This window comes from Etheostoma spectabile, unplaced genomic scaffold, assembly GCF_008692095.1.
Source record: "Etheostoma spectabile isolate EspeVRDwgs_2016 unplaced genomic scaffold, UIUC_Espe_1.0 scaffold00569783, whole genome shotgun sequence".
Taxonomy (NCBI): domain Eukaryota; kingdom Metazoa; phylum Chordata; class Actinopteri; order Perciformes; family Percidae; genus Etheostoma; species Etheostoma spectabile.
In genome coordinates, this window is record NW_022605321.1 from 1 (window position 1) to 15883 (window position 15883).

The window sequence follows — 15883 nt, forward strand, 5'->3', positions numbered from 1 at the left end:
GCAGTACAGCCCGATCCAGCAGAGGAAGTTCTAGCCCGACCAGGCTCCTCTCTTTACATGTAAGCCTCACTTGGGGTCAAACTAAAATGATAAGAGGCAACTTGGTTAACTCCTTACTGATGTTTATATCTGTACTCACCATGCCTTTTTTTAAAACACCAGCCAATCACAAGTCTTACATGTGAATAATCCATGTGGCAGTATCAGGGAGCTCAAATAAAAGATAGTTGCAAGGTCTCCCAATTTAACTTTACAAGCCGTAAGATGTTGGAACCTTGGTTGCCACGGTTCCCAAACCTCCCTCAAAATGTCGCACACATTTTCCAGCCCCTAATTGATGCTAGCAGAGCAGAGTGGCGCAGCGGAAGCGTGCTGGGCCTATAATCCAGAGGTCGATGGATCGAAACCATCCTCTGCTATTTCCTGTGCTTTACTTTAGTAAGTATATATCCAGTCTGTTGATGTTTAACAAGCAACTGATGTTGCAAGTGTCTGAAGTGAAATGTCCCTCCACCTGCTGAAGAGTAAACTTAATGTCATGTTGAGATTATTTCATCCATAAAAAAATACAGTGCTCATACACTTTATTCCTGCTGTAACACCCATAAAACCTGGATTGTTAATACAGTAAATATACTACACTACAGGTAATAATACTGTAAATAAAACTGTAAAACATGTACTATTTAAAGTGCTTGTTGTGTTGTCTACCAGTCAATTACCACAGGAGGTAATATCTTCTTCTGCAGCTCTTTTAAAGACTCTACCATAATACCTGCTGGAGATGCCAGGTCCTCATACATGTAAAGCATGAGCTCTACCACTGAGCTACATCCCCTGAAGATTTTGGAATTCTTTGACTTTTTTCTGAGATCGACTCAGACTATCTTTATTATACCTTTTGGGATGACTCTCGCAGGAAATTGAAATTTTTGTTGATGGCTTTAAAACCTGTAAATGCAACTACGGTAGCTGGAAATCAAACCTGGGCAAAATGATTGCACTGCTACGATATAATCATAGTCAAAAAGTAACACACCTGTTCCCTTTCTGCTGGACAATACAACGCTCACTGCAAATCTTGAAACACAGACAGATAATAAATGGTGGAGAAAGTTGGCTTCCAGTACCTATGAAGTAACACAACACTGTTCATGAAGGCACAAGTGAAATTAGGGTACTGTGATGTGTCATTGGTTTGCCATTATTCTGGAAGAAACCTTTTGTTGTCAGCAGGATTCGAACCTGCGTGGGGAGACCCTAGTGGATTTCTAGTCCATCGCCTTAACCACTCGGCCACACAACCTGAAAACCAACTCATACCTGTTTTGCACAAATGTCCTTATTTGATCATCGGGTTGGGCAAGTAACGCTTTCTGGTCTGTTCTTGACAAATAATAGCTACCCACAATGAAAACTACTGCATGGCTGGGCAAGTAACCCCGGTCAGCTGCTTGGAAGGCGCTATGCCACACTATACCAATGGCTAGACAAGACATCTGGTGTTCCTTCAACCATTGTCTTTTTTCTTTATTTCCTTTTTATTAAATTAAGGCATTAAGATCATTTCCAAATTTAATTTTTTGGAGATTGCAAAGCCAGAAATCTTGGTGAAGTCGTGGACTTAAATTTTAAACAGCCACATTAAGACAATTGCAAAGTCAGCCTATCATCACCTTAAGAAAAATCAAGGGTTAAAGGACGTATGTGTCAAAAAAATTGGAAAAACTTGCCTATGCTTTCATCTTCAATAACTTTTAAATCAAGGCTGAAGACTTTTCTTCTTGATGTTGCCTTTCTTTAAATTGTTTTAATTTCTTTAATGTTTAATTTTGTTATGCTGCCCTGTAACTTTTTATTCTTGTTTTAGCTGTTTTATTTTTTAACTGTTTTTCTTGTGTTTTATCTGTTTTTATTTTTTAACTGTTTATTGTGTGTTTTATCCAACCAAAAAGGGAGCATATCAATTAAGCTGACTCTACAGGATCCACAGACACAACAGTGCACTACGATTTGCACTTTGCCCGTGTCTGGTAACTACTACTACCAATTGAAAAGTTTATGAACATTTGTCCAAACAGGTATGCACTGCTTTTCAGATTGTTGTGGTCGAGTGGCTAGGGTGATGGACTAGAAATCCATTGGGGGCTCCCCGCGCAGGTTGAAATCCTTCTGACAGCAAAAGGCAGGCTTTAAGAGTGGTAGCAATCCAATGACACATCACAGACTATCAAATTGCAGATGTACCTCCATGAACAATGTTGTGTTATCTCATAGGTACTGGAAGTCACCACAAATGTATCTCTTATCCTTTATTTTCAGTCTGTGTTACAAGATTTGCACTGAACATGTATTTTTTAATTTTGTATTTAAAAAGCAGAATAATATGGTTTATAAAGAGGCTATCTCGACAGTGTCAGGAACACCAGGGGACCCGTTCTGTTCACATACCATACATCCACTCACACTCTCACTCTCACAACACAATCACACCCACGACACAACTACACACACACAGAAACCATATATACACACATACACTCTCACAAAGACACACACACACACACACACACAGACAAACACACACAACAGTCCACTCACACACACTCACACACATACACTATTGAGGTCATAACGTAAGTGTGATTGGAATTGAATGTGCAGCGCTCCCAGTGTATTTATGTTATGGAATTAAAAGCTATTCTAAGGATGATTTTGAAAATTATTCACTGTTTTATTCACTATTATTCTGAACACACAACTGTGTGTGTCAGTCCCTCCAGCATTTCGCAATGTCGTAATTGTACAATTCACACAATTCCCAATCACACCGTGACTTTGGTGCGACCCCCAATTTTGACCAATCACTGCAACTTTTCCGTAAATTTGACCAATAACCAGAGTCTCCCCTGACTTCAACTAATCCGAGCAGTCCCACGTGCCAGTCTTTGTCTCAGTATGACACACATGGGGGATGCAGGAAAAACTGGAGACGTATCGTACAGGAGACCCTGAACTGAGAACATCTACAATCATGATAAGTGCAGTGATGCGTCAAAGTCAAATACTTTATCAAACCATAGGAATGTGTCCGAGGCCAGGTGAGGAATTAACAATGTAAAGATAAACAAGCCACAGACACATGTTCAAATTCGATTAATTCAACAAATAGTCTTAAATCCTCCAGCCAGTTTCATATTACACATTTGCAGCATCCTAAGCCTTTTTCTAGAAGATTAGTACAAACATTTAGCCTAGAGTAATTTTATTTTCCTCCAGTTATTTTTAAACATTTAAAAAAAACAAAACATTGCAACTTTTATTACAAGACAAAGCTTTACAAAGCTCCTGCAAAAATCTTGGCATTTTGGACTGCAATAATCGCAAAAAAAAGACCAAAAAAAATCTGGGACTGATGTCTCCATCTGTTGAAAAGTACAATATATAACCATTTCCCCAGGTTGTAGGTTTATTTGGAGAGCACAATGGGATCTTTTGCAGTCTCTGGTACTGTGCATTTCCATGTGTTGGAAAGCACAATGTTACCATTACATGAGGTAGTTTGCAGCTGCTGTTTGTATTATTGTGTGTTTGTGGGGGGCCGTGTATGTGTAAGGGTGTTTTAGTGGGTCTTTACATGTGCTCATCTGCTGTAAAGCACAAGTGTTCCATTGGACCAACAGGTCAAAATTGACCTAGGAAATCCAAAAACTATGTATTTTAAAACCTTAAAATTCATAAATATCATAAAATTTTAAACCCATGTTATTTTGGTTAATAGAAACTCATTTCTGATAAAGAAACATAACATGTAAAATTTTAAGTGTTGATCCCAAAGTGATCACCTTTTTGTGCAATTGTTTTAGTTTGGAGACATGCATAAACTAATAGCAAAAAGAAACCGTTGTGCTTCCTGGCAGATTAAATCATTCATTGCTTAGATTCATCAGAGAAGTATGGTAAAATCAGTTCAGTTTAATATCACCACAGATATACATGCAGAAACATGTCAAAGGCACATTAGGTTGACAAGGTAACAGGCGTCTGGTTGGCGGCCTGGTCGCCCAGCGTCTGGTTTGGCAGCCTGGTCGCCCAGCGTCTGGTTGGCAGCCTGGTCGCCCAGCGTCTGGTTGGCAGCCTGGTCGCCCAGCGTCTGGTTGGGCAGCCTGGTCGCCCCAGCGTCTGTTGGCAGCAGCCTGGTCGCCCAGCGTCTGGTTGGCAGCCTGGTCGCCCAGCGTCTTGGCAGCCTGGCCCAGCCTTTGTCGCCCAGCGTCTGGTTGGCAGCCTGGTCGCCCAGCGTCTGGTTGGCAGCCTGGTCGCCCAGCGTCTGGTTGGCAGCCTGGTCGCCCAGCGTCTGGTTGGCAGCCTGGTCGCCCCAGCGTCTGGTTGGCAGCCTGTTCGCCTCTCCCAGCGTCTGGTTGGCAGCCAGCGTTTGGTCCGTTTCAGGGGCAATTGAACATCTGCAAGTTTTTGAATAGCTGCCTCAGCTTCTACTTCATTGGTTTCCAGTTGTGCTGAAAAATACGTAAAATCGTTAATTCCCAACTACCCTTGACATTAATACTGTAAATAATTTACCATTACGGCTTCTTGTTTTTGATTAAAAGTAAAGTATTAAGACTTCCTTTTAAGACTTGATACCTCCAAAACATTTATTGGTAATTAGGCCAGTGGCGTTTGTTTACATCATTACAGAATCTGTATTGAGATTAAGCTAGCACAGCAGTTGTGTTCATGTGCTGCATTTACTTGGTTTGGGAAATTCCACAATCTCTACAGAGCTACCTTAGCTTAAGTTGGCTGACTGACTATATAAATGTCTGAATAATTTGAGAAGCCAGCTTTATACCCACATTGTATGTTTAAAATAGCTTAAATTAAACATGGGTTGGAATCCCCATTCCAAAAGCCAGACAACTTAACCTTAATTTACTACATTGTGCCACAAAGAACCTCAGCTGTAATACAATTGCAGCATTTCCCAATATGGTTTCTTAGAACCTGCTCACCTTTTTTAGCGGCTTGGATCAACTTGGACTCCATTGGCTGGAGAAGTGCAAAGGCCCTCTTCATGGAGATATCATTAGGAGACACATCTGTAGTACAAAATAAATTCAGTTAGTATCCGTAAGTAGCTCTTGAAAGATTCTGTCACTAACGTTCTTACCTCTAATCATTCTCCTCTGCAGCGCATCATCATGTCTTTCATTTGTGCCGCCAACTGGCAAACTCAAGCCTAAGGACAATGCAACTGCTGTTAATCAAATGTTTCTGCTGTTTGACACCACATATCATGAACTTGCTAAATGTCATTTCAGTAATTGAGTAATTTACCCTTCTCTTTACATTTGCTATACTCCACTACATATTGAATACAAGCTTCAAACAGAAGAAATGTAACAACCTGTGTTAATCCAAACAGTCAGCACACAAACAACAAAGACCCAAACAGCTGCCATCACTCCAGTCACCAAGAAAACTGGTTCCTGTGCTACATGCCAGGTTAAAAACCATCATGCAGGTAGCACAGCTGTTGCTGATCAGCTCTGATTGGCTCTCTCTGCAGAGTCAGTGCTAGTTGAGATTCAGCCCATGAAAAATGGGAATTTGGAAGCAAGGGACAATTATAGACTATATTGTAAAGAAAGTCCAGGAAGTTGTTTTTTACAAGAAAGAAAGTCAATGATGTTTGTCTGAACACTGTTAGACTTTTTTTGTAAATTTGCGTTAACTTACTGGCAACGTGCTGTGACTTCCTGATTACAGTATCATAACTGTACATGTTTTTTACAGTATAATACCCTTACTGTAACTTAGTTTTACAGTAGTAAAAATATCCTTGGTTTTACTGTTTAAAGAACTCCACAGTGGCAAAGCCCCAGGGATTGATTAAATTCGTTGAGAAATACTGTAAGGAGAGGCTGTCTTGGTTGACATACCTCTTCAACATTGCGTGGAGGTCTGTGGCAGTGCCTAAGGAGTGGCAGACCAGGGTGGTTGCTCCCCTCTTCAAGAAGAACAGCATCTGCCAATTACAGGACATCACTATGCTCAGGCTCCTTGGTAAACTCTACTCCAAGGTGCTGGAAAGTCAAGTTTAGCCAATCCTCAGCAAGGAGTGTGCCAATGTATGTAACACTTCAGCAGTTGGCAGTGGTGGATTTGAACCCACGTCTCCAGAGAGACTGGAGCCTTAATCCAGCGCCTTAGACCGCTCGGCCACACTACCTGCACATATCACTTCCCAAATTGTGACAAACACAAGGAACGTAACTAACTGTATGCTTGTCAATGTTATTGGAACAAAACGTTTGCAAGGGAAAACACATGAAACACATAACTACAGCTCTGATTTAATACAGGCAAATGTCAGAGATCATACAGATCTTTACCGGCTAAATACCTATTCCCATACCGGGAGTTGAACCTGGGCCACCTAGGTGAAAACCAGGAATCCTAACCGCTAGACCATATGGGACTGACCACATATTAATACAGGGATTTCATGAATCAAGTCATAGTCTGGCTGGACACAGGCTTTCTCTTGAACGTGAATGAAGAAGCTTCTTAAGTGAGTTTTATCTTGAAGCTTTTGAGTGTTCTTTAGGTTTTATCTGCTTTAACTATTACCGGACAGCGGGGGCGCGGAGCAGAGCAGAGCGGCCGTTAGGGAGGAATCCTCCTCCGTGTTCAGCTCCATTTTGAACTGGCGGTAAAATCTTAATGTCGGAACTTTATGACAGGACAAATAAATCCATCAAATCAAGTCCCCAGTTATCAGCATGTGGCCTTGTTTTATTTCAGGTAGTCAGCATGGAGCTGTTCCACATTCCCAGACATTTAAACAAGTCAATCATTGGCGTTATTCTACGAGTCAGATGAATAAATCAGCTGTTTGCTATTTGAGCTGCTCTGTTTCCTGCTGCTCCGTCATTCTTTAGTGTCCTCTGGAAACAGGTTGCTGTCCTTTATGTTTCTTTTGATGACATCATCAGTGTCTTTGCTTTAGTCTGAAGAAACTCCAACAGATTTAAAACCACATGCAGTCTCAGAAAATACAAAACAGGAATAGAAAATGTCAGACAAAGAATATGAAATGAAAAGTCCCCAAAGTAGGAAAATATAATGTTAATCTACCAAATAACAATAACTGGAGAGCATCCAATTAAACATGGCTGACTTCCAGTATGTCGGTAATGAAGAGAAGAATGTTTGGACTTATTACAGATTCATTTTTTTTTTATTTAACCTGTATTTAACCAGGAACAATCCCATTGAGCTGCAGTAACTCTTCTTCCAGGGAGTCCTGCCAAGACAGGCGGCAATTAGTTTCATAAAACATAAAAGACAGGACAATGGTTCCATACTACACCACAAATCTCTATAGACACTACAACACAAACAAGACATTACACTTAACTTAAGCTAATCCATACATGCAACTTAAGACAGGTTCCACTGAGATATGAACTCAGATCACTGGATTCAGAGTCCAGAGTGCTAACCATTACACCATGGAACCTTCAAAAATTTGCAAGGTTTGCTTGGCAGTTCCTTTCATAATATACACATGCGTGATGTTTAAGGCACACAACAATCACAATGAAGATGAAAAAGCAACAATTATTGGCCAACTTAAGTCATTTAGTTAGCTAAGCGTTCAGAGGATGTGGGAAAAAGCAAGTCAAGAACAGGTTTTAAAGGACTAGCCACAGACAGTGAATACAGCAGTAGATATGTCTACTGTGTACAAACACATGGTAACTTTACATCTGTTGACAATAAAAATGCTCACAAAACACTGTACTTGCAATTGCGTTTCTTGCACACATTCATGTTCTCTTAAATGTAAAGAACATGGCAAACTGTTATGGATCCGTCAAAGATGCTTATAAATCCTACAGCAGAGCTCTACTCGGCATGTCTGACCACATCTCTGTTTATTTGGTTCCGTCTAACAAACCGGCCCTGAAGAGAAACAAGCCGAAACGAAACTTAGTTCCGGTTTGGTCAGAGGAATCAATCCAGTGTCTACAGGAATGCTACTGCTGCACTGACTGGGATCTATTCAAAAACAAATGTAAGGACCTTGATGAGTTCAAGAGACTGTTTCTGCATACATCCCCTTCTGTGAGGACTTAGTCATCCCTCGTAAATCCATATACATATGTTCAAATAATATACCATGGGTCTCCAAATCTGTCAAAAGCATAATTAATCAACGAAATATTAGCTTCAACCAAGGTAACATGACTCAATACAGAGTACTTCAAAAACAAGCTAAAAAGGACAACTTAAGCTTGCAAAACTTAATAATAAGGACAAAGCTGAGAACATGCTGAGCACAGGCAACTCACCTACTGCATGGGAGGGTGTGAAAGCAACGATGGGGATGCAACCTAAGAAGTGTCTGATCTCCCTCAATGGCATGTCACACCTTGCCCTCTCAAATGACAACACTTTTTATAATTGTTTTAATATTTATGATTTTAGTGAGAAGCTGTCAGTTTTAATAACCTTGCCCCAACGCTTAAAAACAGAACAGGCTGCAATATATAGTTAAGGTGCGTGGCGAGATTTCTCACAACCCTCTGACTGACTTAAACTCTGTATATGAGACAAGGTCCCTCAAGAAGGCCCAATAAGTCCTGGAAGACCCTAGTCACCCCCTGAACAGCTGCTTCATCTTGTTGCCGTCTGGACAAGGACAAACAGACACAAAAACTCTTTTGTCCCTGCTGCTACAGGCTTCTTTAATAAGTCAATATGAGGTGTAGACTTCCGTGTAGTACGTATTTATTTTATTTCTAGATGTATGGCTGTTGTCTGTATAACCTGTGTGTTATTTATGTTACATGCTGCTGCACAACAATTGCCCCCCGGGGATAATAAGACTCCTTGAACCTTGAAGGGCAACAGGACTTGGTAAAAAGGTCCTCCGCAGAAGTTCTGTCTCTCAACCAAGAGATTTCTTTAGTTGTTTTTTTTTACACAGAAAGGTTTGGACACAGTGCCCACTCCCCCCCAACCATTTTTGACAATTGAAAGCTGTGGGGAAAGGGGGTTACAAAGATAATAGACCATTCAACAAGCAGTTCTGATGTACTATACTGGCCCATTCAGGATGAGCACTGTATACTCTGACTGCAGCAACACAAGTTCAAATTTCAGTGATACCTAATTTTTATGGTGATTACGAGACTCAATGCAAGTCTGTCATCCCATGTAACTCAAAGCCTATCACTTCCAGTCAATACTGTCAAATGTGGAGCTCCTTCAAGTTACATTAACAACCAGTGACTCCTCAACATGCCCCCACCAATGTACTGTTTACAGTCTAAAGGAAGGACATTAAACCTGTGAGCTTACTTTAAACTAAATGTGGAAAGTTGAAAGGTTGATTTTTTTCACCTATACTGTGGCTTAAAAACACATTCCACCGAGATTTGCACTCAGATCGCTGGATTCAGAGTCCAGATTGCTAAGCATTACACCACGGAACCTTTAAAAGTGTTGCAAGTGTTTGCTTGACAGTTTCTTTCATAATATCCACATCATATTGATTATGATATGATATTGAAGGCACACAATCACAACGAAGATGAAAAAGCAATTTTGGCCAACGTAAGTCATTTAGTTAGCTAAGCATTCAGAGGATGTGGGAAAAGGCAAGTCAAGAACAGTTTTTCCAAAAGTAGAATGGGAGCCAGAGCGTTCCTCTCCTGTGGAACCAGGTTCCAGTTTGGGTTCAGGAGGCAGACACCATCTCCACATGTAAGAGCAGGCTTAAGACTTTCCTCTTTGATAAATCCTATAGGTAGGGCTGGCTTGGGTGAGTCCTGAACCATCTCTTAGTTGTGCTGCTATAGGCCTAGACTACCGGTGGACTTCCCATGATGCACTAGGCACCTCTCTCCTCCTCCTTCTCTCTCCATCTGTATGCAACCTCATATGCCTTTGAGATACAAGAACTTCTTCACTTGCGTAAATGGCCTATTTGTGCAAACAAAAGGTGGAAACAGATGATCTTGAGTGTAGGGTTTGGTGATTTTATTACCCCTAAAGTGTCTGCAGGTGCTTAGCATTATTAGCACCACACTCAAACCATCTGAGCTAACCGGCCTGCTTTTTAACTGTTTGAAAAAGAAAGATTTCCGGAAACAAACCAGGCGAAATTAAGCAAAATGGGCCAGTTCTGGATGGGCTACCTGGTTGTGTATGGTTTGTAGGGACTGCATATGTTTTCGGCCTTGCAAAAAAGACATGGAAAGCATAGCTATAGAGTCCAAACCAAGATGCTACATGCTCCCATTCTGTTTCTGGAGGTAGACAGGAGTTTCTAACCACGAAGGGACTTGAACCCTCAATCTTCTGATCCGAAGTCAGACGCCTTGTCCATTAGGCCACATGGTTGCAAGGAAGGTAATATTTCCAAATCTGAATTGCCACGGTTTCTGAAATTCAGGAGCGAGGTAACATTTTTAAAAAAAGGCAGACTAATTAGGTGGCCAGTTAGCTTTTGTTGAAGGAAATAGATTGAATGCTAGGCACATCAGTTACCTGTGACTCATATTGCACTTACTGAGCAGACAACCTTACAACTGTATGTTTTTGGCCTTCCTACAAAAGACATGGAAAGCAGAGCTATAGAGATTGAGACTTGTTTTTGCGTTAATGGCCGATTTGTGCAAACAAAAGGTGGATACAGATGCTCTTGGGCGTAGGGTTTGGCGATTTTAGTACCCCTAAAGTGTCTGCCGGTGCTTAGCATTTTTACCACCACACTCAAACAATCTGAGCTAACCGGCCTGCTTTTTAACTGTTTAAAAAGAACAGATGTCCAAAAACAATTAAGGCCAAATTGAGCAAAATTGTCCGAGTTCTGGATGAGCTGGATGAGTTGTACACTTTGGCAATTCTGAACACTTTCAGACACTGTTGTATCATGTAAGTAACATGCACAAGTCTTTAAAAAGAATTGTGGCTGTTTTTCATACAGGTTTGCATCATAACAATGCGGGTGCTATCTCTAAATGAACAATGGCCGACCTACATCCATCTTGTTAGCACCCAAATCTCTGTGCTGATCTCCCTGCTTGGATGGCAAGTCATCTGGTGGATTTTTCCCATCAAGAGGAAGCGGATCAAGAGGGAGAGTTGTTTTATTGTACTCACCAGCAATAAAGTTTATTTGTCCACAAAATAACAATAGGTTATCAACGTTTTCAGCGAAGAAGAATACCACAGCTCAAGTCCCTGATAAGGAAACAGCTTGATTCTGGATATGTATGAAGTGCTCGCTAACGTCATCTGTCATGCAGGTTTGCAGGATGTTCACAGTCTGCTAGTGGCCATGATGTGTTGGGACTTTGAGCTTTTTAACCGTTTTGGTCAATTTAGCCAATTTTCAACCAGTTTGTGCAATAACATTGGTGTTCTCAGGCATTGTGCAATTTATGGTCTACCCTCCTGCTTTCCAGAAGACCGTGATCATGGCAACAGCTAATGGTCTTCATTTACTTTAATCTGTAGTTCAGGAGATTATTTTTTCCACAGCCAGTAGTTTTAGAAGCCTGGGTAGCTCAGTCGGTAGAGCATCAGACTTTTAATCTGAGGGTTCGGGGTTCAAGTCCCTGTTCAGGTGTAGAGTTGACATTCTTGAACACTTCAGATACTGCCATATCGTTTGTGTTCCATCCATAAGTCTTTAAAAAGAATTGTGGCTGTTTTTCAAGCAGGTTTGCATCATAACAATGTTGCTGGTAAGTCTAAATGTACAATAGGCAACCTACGTCCATCTTGCTAGCACCCAAATCTCTGTACTCATCTCCCTGCTTGGATAGAAGGTCATCTGGTGCATTTTTCTTGTCACGAGGGCTAAGTGCTGTGGTCTGGTGCATTCCCCAACCTGTGTCGTGTCTTCTCTTTCTTCTGTGTGTCTTGTCTGTCTTGCCGTGAGGGCGTTCCAGGGGATCTAGAGGCGTGGCTTTCCATCTACGTTCCGTCATCCACTCAGCTGTTCCTCATCACTCATCACCCACGTCAATACATAAACCCGGGCTGACCGCCTCTTCAACGCCAGATCATTACATGCACTATTGTGGTAACTGGGCTCCTAGTCATTTGCGCCTGTGTTGTTGTTGTTGTTGTTGTATTCTAGTACTAACTCTGCCTCTCCTTAGATCCATCCGTTGTCCCTCCGAGCTGCCTTCCTCCCTCACGCCGACCAGCCACCTGTCTACACCAGTGTTTGAACCCCTCCGCACTCCTTAAACGTGCCTTTTGTATCTCTATGGTTCTGGGTCTTACTAACCGTAACACTAAGAGTATAGAAGCGGAACAAGAGGGAGAGTTGTTTTTTTTGCACCCACCAGCAATAAAGTTTACTTGTCTGAAGCTGTGTTGTTTGAATAAGGTTATCAATGTTTTGAGTGAAAAAGAATACCACAGCTCAAGTCCTTGGTAGGGCGACAGCTTTATTGTGGAACACTTCAGATACTGCCATATTGTTTGTGGTCCCTCCATAAGTCTTTAAAAGAATTGTGGCTGTTTTTCAAGCAGGTTGTATCATAACAATGTTGCTGGTAAGTCTAAATGTACAATAGGCAACCTACATCCATCTCGCTAGCACCCAACTCTGTACTCATCTCCCTGCTTGGATGGCAAGTCATCTGGTGGATTTTTCCTGTCACAAGGGCTTTTGATCAAACTACGTATAGTGCTTCCGCATGAGGACACTAAGAGTATAGAAGCGGAACCAGAGGGAGAGTTGTTTTATTGTACCCACTAGCAGTAAAGTTTATTTGTCTATAGCCATAAAATTGCATTAGGCTGTCAACGTTTTGAGCGAAAAAGAAAACCACAGCTCAAGTCCCTGGTAAGGCAACAGCTTGATTCTGGGATATGTATGAAGTGCTCACTATTGTTATCTGCCATGCAGGTTTGCAGGATGTTCACAGTCTGCTAGTCGCCATGATGAGTTGGGACTTTGAGCTTTTTAACCGTTTTGGCCAATTTAGCCAATTTTCAACCAGTTTGTGCAATAACATTTGGTGTTCTCAGGCAATGTGCAAATTATGGTCTACCCTCCTGCTGTCCAGAAGACCGTGATCATGGCAACAGCTTTTTGGTCTTCATTTACTTGCACTTTAATTTGTAGTTCAGGAGATTGTTTTTCCACAGTCCTCTGTTTTAGAAGCCTGGGTAGCTCAGTTGGTAGAGCATCAGACTTTTAATCTGAGGGTCCAGGTTCAAGTCCCTGTTCAGGTGTAGAGTTGCAAACTCTGCTAGATGAGTTGTCCATTTGACATACCTGTATGGACATGGACCATTCAGACACTATCATATCATGTGTTCCATGCACAAGTCTTTAAAAAGAATTGTGACTGTTTTTCAAGCAGGTTTGTATCATAACAATGTTGCTGTAAGTCTAAATGAACAATGGGCAACCTACGTCCATCTTGCTAGCACCCAATCTCTGTACTCATCTCCCTGCTTGGATAGTATGTCCAAGGACATACCACTTATGTTCTATAACCCTTTTCATTGGTTTGCTACCACTCTTAAATAATTCCTTTCATTGTATCAATCTCAGAAATAACCAAAGAATGACAAATTCCATTCATTTGCTTGTGCCAGTGTTCAACCACCTGTCACTGTTTTTTAAAAACCCTGCCCCGTGTGAGGGTTGAACTCACGACCTTCAGATTATGAGACTGATGCGCTGCCTACTGCGCCAACGAGGCTATGAAAGGTATTGTAATGGTTGGGAAAATTTCAGAAAAACTAACAATTTGGTCGTCAATCTTCACAAAAACAATGTATCTGGAAACCTATGTTCTCACACAAAGGCTAAAATTGACCCTAGATGCTTTGTCATGACCCCATGAAAAGGCCAGGACAAAAGACCGTGTGCAAAGGTTGAAGGAAATGTGAGAATATGACCACAACAAAAGAAATGATAATTCAATGATGGTGTTAGTCAGTTTAGTCAGTGGTGAATGTATATGCATGGATGAGTGTGAGGTATGGTGTCAGTGATTTATGCTGGACAGAGTAAAACTAACAAAGATGAGCGGGAGAGGTGCTGGACTGAGAGCACCTCTAGGGCAATCACAGATGCACAACCAATAATAAAAACACTACTGAGGGAATGCGTTCAGAAAATGAAGAACATTGTTCAGAAAGCTTAATGAAGCTTCATTTGACCATAACTATTAACGACCTGAACCTGGTAAAAGATATGAGGTTCTCATGAATAGGTAGCCAGTGATTTACCTACTGTAGATGGTGGTCGGCATGCCAACGAGGCTTGAAAATTTGCAGATGGGGATTCAGAGGAGATGTAACAGTTTAAAGTGTAAAGTAACTTAATTTTCTAAATTGTCCGCCTGCAGTGCCAACGAGAGCTCTTCTCTAATATTACCGGGTACGCAATAGCTATTCAACTTTAGAAGGTATTGTTGATCTCAGAAACAACGATAGACAGCACCATCTTATCACAATGCCCATGTATGTGTTTCTTCAAAGTTTGCAAAAACATTCACATGAACTCGCAAATCAATTGATGAGATTTTGGAGGTCAAAGGTTCAATGTCAAGGTGACTGTGTCCTCATGTCTGTCCATCCAATTCTTGTGAATACAATATCCCTGAACGCCTAGAGGGAAGCACTTCAAAATCTAGAGGTCAAGGTTACTGTTTCATTATGTCTCCAGAACTGTATATGTATTTCTCCTGAACTGTTGAGATTAGGTGACATAAAGCCTCAGTGGCCTAATGGATAAGGCACTGGCCTCCTAAGCCGGGATTGTGGGTTCAAGTCCCATCTGGGGTGGTTTTCAGCAGAGTGGCATAGCGAAGTGTGCTGGGCCCATAATCCAGAGGTTGATAGTTTGAAATCATCCTCTGCTAACTCTGTTTTGCTGGTGACACAATGGTAGACACTCTGAAAGGGAGATGAATCAAGAGATTATGATTTCCATGGTGAGATGAATCATGTTATAACTGCTGGAAAAGTTGTTGACAGCCCATGAAAAGTAGCAAATCGCGTTCTGGCAGTTTTCTGTCCATTTTAAAAATTGACATCCATTACCCTGTCAGGACCCTGTAGTAATGCTGTCTTTCCAGTGATGTGATTGGTAAGTGGTGGGCTGTATACAGGTTTTAATCATATCCATCGGTTGCATGGACGGGACATCAATACCCTGGTTCTACCGCCTGATCGCTGTCTTGTCTTTGTCGTTCAACAACTATTTGGGCTCACACCTAAACGCACCCGAAGCATCTCAGCCGAAAATCACACTGCACCTCAAAAGTGCTCTCAAGCACTCCGCTGTGCTTTTGCAGAAGAGTGCCTTGTTTTTCTTTAGCTTAGAAAAAGGCTTTAGCTTGACAAGGTAAACAAATTGATCCATAGTGCTACTCATTAGTGTGTCCACTTCAGTTATGTATTGAAGCACATCCTTAGAGCTAATGGCCCTCATTTATTAACCTAATGTAGAAATCCTCTTACGACAGGCTTTACGTGAGATTCATGAAACGTTGTATCACACCAATCAGAGCGTAAGAATGATCGTACATTGATAAATGCAGCAGCTGGAAACGATCATAATTAAAATTATCACACCCCATTATATTCTCGGTTTTGAGGCATCGCCGCTACTATTTACGACATGGACAGACGTAATCCGGCTAAGAAGAGGCATTTTTCAGAGGTGGCGATTGCAAACCCTGACATCTCAGGTGCTCTGGTGCAGCCAGCTACCACCAGGACCAGGAGCAGCCGGCTACCACCAGGCCCAGGAGAATATGCCACCTAAGAAAAATGCAATCCTACCCGATGAGGTTGAGGAGATAAAGAAATCTCTGGACTTCTTGTCGGC

General features: G+C 41.5%; 5 non-coding genes across 5 annotated transcripts; 2 read left to right on the forward strand and 3 right to left on the reverse strand.

Annotated features, from left to right (window-relative positions):
- Positions 1-347: 347 nt before the first annotated feature.
- trnai-uau (transfer RNA isoleucine (anticodon UAU)) lies at positions 348-419 on the forward strand. The gene has a single exon. It is a non-coding gene; the product is annotated as a tRNA-Ile (tRNA).
- A 5987-nt stretch (positions 420-6406) lies between these two features.
- trnae-uuc (transfer RNA glutamic acid (anticodon UUC)) lies at positions 6407-6478 on the reverse strand. The gene has a single exon. It is a non-coding gene; the product is annotated as a tRNA-Glu (tRNA).
- Positions 6479-10340: 3862 nt separating this feature from the next.
- On the reverse strand, positions 10341-10413 carry trnar-ucg (transfer RNA arginine (anticodon UCG)). Its single transcript has one exon. It is a non-coding gene; the product is annotated as a tRNA-Arg (tRNA).
- Positions 10414-13672: 3259 nt separating this feature from the next.
- trnam-cau (transfer RNA methionine (anticodon CAU)) lies at positions 13673-13745 on the reverse strand. Its single transcript has one exon. It is a non-coding gene; the product is annotated as a tRNA-Met (tRNA).
- Positions 13746-14763: 1018 nt separating this feature from the next.
- On the forward strand, positions 14764-14835 carry trnar-ccu (transfer RNA arginine (anticodon CCU)). Its single transcript has one exon. It is a non-coding gene; the product is annotated as a tRNA-Arg (tRNA).
- Positions 14836-15883: the final 1048 nt, after the last annotated feature.